General features: G+C 45.8%; 1 non-coding gene across 1 annotated transcript; it reads left to right on the top strand.

The window, feature by feature from the left end:
* Positions 1–1080: 1080 nt before the first annotated feature.
* Positions 1081–3001, top strand: LOC143261632 (small subunit ribosomal RNA). Its single transcript, XR_013035725.1, has one exon. It is a non-coding gene; the product is annotated as a small subunit ribosomal RNA (ribosomal RNA).
* Positions 3002–3884: the final 883 nt, after the last annotated feature.

The following is a 3884-nucleotide window of genomic DNA, read 5'->3' on the forward strand; positions in this document are numbered from 1 at the left end:
ATAAGAGATACACGGTCCGTGCGAGGCGGACGGAGCAGAGCGGGTTTTGGGCCAATTCTACGATCTCGGTCGAGAAGCTGTCTCAGAGCTCCTTCGGGGCTTCGGTCCTGACTGTTTCGTGCCGTTTACGTTACGGACTTTTCTCCACACAGCGTGGCCACGGGTCGGTGTCTTTGACCGAATGGCCCATATGTGGCAAGCCCTACGGGGTTGGTTACCCGTATGCACTTTGTATGTATACTCGTACTCACTGAGCAATCGACTCTTCTGTCCGAGCGATGGAAAAATTTTTTAAAATGCATCTGTAAGATTTGGAAGCAAATCGTACCAATTGAAAACTGTGGCTAAAATGAATAGCCCAGTGGAGAGAGAAAACTATCAAAAAACTGATTTTTTAAATCAAGAGGTGTCAGAAATCGAAATGCCTAGCGCGAGCGGAAGAACACGCTTTCTCGCCAGTCCAGCATGTGTCCTGTCCGTTCTTCCTCGGCTTGCCGATTTTGCCCAGATCAGAGGTTTCGTGCTTCCGGCGGTCAGAAGATCAGCGTGAGCGTACGCGCTTCCACGACTATGGCATCACCCATGTACTTTTTCCTTTGAATATATTTGAGTACATAAAAAATATTAAAACATATAGAGAGAACTGTGTCTTGGATCTTAAAAATTTGTCAATAGCGATGATATATTATTACTTAACTTGAAGTATTTGTACGTTTTAGCTGGGACGTACATTTATCTTACAAGATGTTAATAGCGAGACTCTTGAAGATAAAATTATCTTGTGATTTTATGAAGGCAAAGATAGAAACGTACGAAGCTGGCGTACGTAGAAAAATGTGATTTTATGATAGAACAAAAATATAATACGTACGTTTTTGGGCGTACGGTAAAATATCTGTATGGTAGAAAAATGAAAGAAATTGAGCGTTAAAGAAGATATGTTACAAGCGCGGAATGTGGCAAAACTTGTACATATTTGAAAGAGAAAAGTGGTGTGTCGACCTGACATATATATATGAAACAGGCGACGATGGAAAAGGATTTAAATTTTGTCCATTTTATATATACATATTGTATAGTTCCCTGGTTGATCCTGCCAGTAGTCATATGCTTGTCTCAAAGATTAAGCCATGCATGTCTCAGTACATGCCGTATTAAGGTGAAACCGCGAATGGCTCATTAAATCAGTTATGGTTTCTTAGATCGTACTAAAATTTACTTGGATAACTGTGGTAATTCTAGAGCTAATACATGCAAAACAGAGTTCCGACCAGAGATGGTAGGAACGCTTTTATTAGATCAAAACCAATCGGTGGCGGGTGTTTACACTCGTCCATCGTTTGCTTTGGTGACTCTGAATAACTTTGTGCTGATCGCATGGTCTTATAGCACCGGCGACGCATCTTTCAAATGTCTGCCTTATCAACTGTCGATGGTAGGTTCTGCGCCTACCATGGTTGTAACGGGTAACGGGGAATCAGGGTTCGATTCCGGAGAGGGAGCCTGAGAAACGGCTACCACATCCAAGGAAGGCAGCAGGCGCGCAAATTACCCACTCCCGGCACGGGGAGGTAGTGACGAAAAATAACGATACGGGACTCATCCGAGGCCCCGTAATCGGAATGAGTACACTTTAAATCCTTTAACGAGGATCCATTGGAGGGCAAGTCTGGTGCCAGCAGCCGCGGTAATTCCAGCTCCAATAGCGTATATTAAAGTTGTTGCGGTTAAAAAGCTCGTAGTTGAATCTGTGTGTCACAGTGTCGGTTCATCGCTCGCGGTGTTTAACTGGCATTATGTGGTACGTCCTACCGGTGGGCTTTGCTCTTCACGGGGCGGTCCAACTAATATCCCATCGCGGTGCTCTTCACTGAGTGTCGAGGTGGGCCGGTACGTTTACTTTGAACAAATTAGAGTGCTCAAAGCAGGCTACCTTCGCCTGAATACTGTGTGCATGGAATAATGGAATAGGACCTCGGTTCTATTTTGTTGGTTTTCGGAACCCCGAGGTAATGATTAATAGGGACAGATGGGGGCATTCGTATTGCGACGTTAGAGGTGAAATTCTTGGATCGTCGCAAGACGGACAGAAGCGAAAGCATTTGCCAAAAATGTTTTCATTAATCAAGAACGAAAGTTAGAGGTTCGAAGGCGATCAGATACCGCCCTAGTTCTAACCATAAACGATGCCAGCTAGCGATCCGCCGAAGTTCCTACGATGACTCGGCGGGCAGCTTCCGGGAAACCAAAGCTTTTGGGTTCCGGGGGAAGTATGGTTGCAAAGCTGAAACTTAAAGGAATTGACGGAAGGGCACCACCAGGAGTGGAGCCTGCGGCTTAATTTGACTCAACACGGGAAACCTCACCAGGCCCGGACACCGGAAGGATTGACAGATTGATAGCTCTTTCTTGATTCGGTGGGTGGTGGTGCATGGCCGTTCTTAGTTGGTGGAGCGATTTGTCTGGTTAATTCCGATAACGAACGAGACTCTAGCCTGCTAAATAGACGTAATTATGGTATCTCGAAGGCTCTCGGCTTCTGCCGGTGGGGTTTTTACTACCAACGTACAAACAAATCTTCTTAGAGGGACAGGCGGCTTCTAGCCGCACGAGATTGAGCAATAACAGGTCTGTGATGCCCTTAGATGTTCTGGGCCGCACGCGCGCTACACTGAAGGAATCAGCGTGTGTTCCCTGGCCGAAAGGCCCGGGTAACCCGCTGAACCTCCTTCGTGCTAGGGATTGGGGCTTGCAATTATTCCCCATGAACGAGGAATTCCCAGTAAGCGCGAGTCATAAGCTCGCGTTGATTACGTCCCTGCCCTTTGTACACACCGCCCGTCGCTACTACCGATTGAATGATTTAGTGAGGTCTTCGGACTGGTGCGCGGCAATGTTTCGGCATTGCCGATGATGCCGGGAAGATGACCAAACTTGATTATTTAGAGGAAGTAAAAGTCGTAACAAGGTTTCCGTAGGTGAACCTGCGGAAGGATCATTACAATGTTCCAATATATCTCAAAGAGAGAGGAGAGGAGGAGAGAAAATGAATTCGATTAGTTTGTGGATAAGAATTCATATAAAAAAAAAAGATATTGTTGAGCCCGCCAGATCATTCGTGCGTGATTTACACGGCCAGACGTGTGTACTACACGTATTAGGCCTTTGATCTGCGTTGCGTAGGCCACAACAAATCTTTCAAAGAGAGAGAGATATATGTGTTGTTGGGGTTTGTGATTATGAAGGTGCCCCAACGCACAAAAATATATAAAAATGTACAAAGTTGGGATGTGGTGTGGTGGAGAAGAGTTGGGCCCGACCAGATCATTCGTGCGTGATTTACACGGCAGACGTGTGTACTACACGTATTAGGCCTTTGATCTGCGTTGCGTAGGCCATCTTCCTTCCAAGACACACACGTGTTGGGGTTTGTGTGATTTTATGATAGTGCCCCAACACGGAAAAATAAGCGTACGAGAAGAGTTGGGCCCGACCAGATCATTCGTGCGTGATTTATACACGGCCAGACGCGTATTATATTACACGTATTAGGCCTTTGATCTGCGTTGCGTAGGCCATCTTCTCGATAGAGAGAAAGCCAATGTATTCTTTTTTCTTTCTTTACACACACACACACAGTTGTAGTAGGACAGGGAGGGATGCGAGCGTGCTAATCACGCTTCCTCAAGTCTTCGCTGTGGTGTAAAAAAAAAAAGAAAAAAAGGAATCGTTGGGAAAGTCCAAAGGACGAAAATATCGGGCAGTCTGAAGATAACTTAATGCTCGTTTACATTGGTATCAAGAGAGACCGGCTTGTGTAGCTCGTTTCAATGCTGTGTCGTTGTCATTGACACCCTACTCTGTTGCGCGCTAGTGGCAGCATG

This window comes from Megalopta genalis, unplaced genomic scaffold, assembly GCF_051020955.1.
Source record: "Megalopta genalis isolate 19385.01 unplaced genomic scaffold, iyMegGena1_principal scaffold0057, whole genome shotgun sequence".
Taxonomy (NCBI): domain Eukaryota; kingdom Metazoa; phylum Arthropoda; class Insecta; order Hymenoptera; family Halictidae; genus Megalopta; species Megalopta genalis.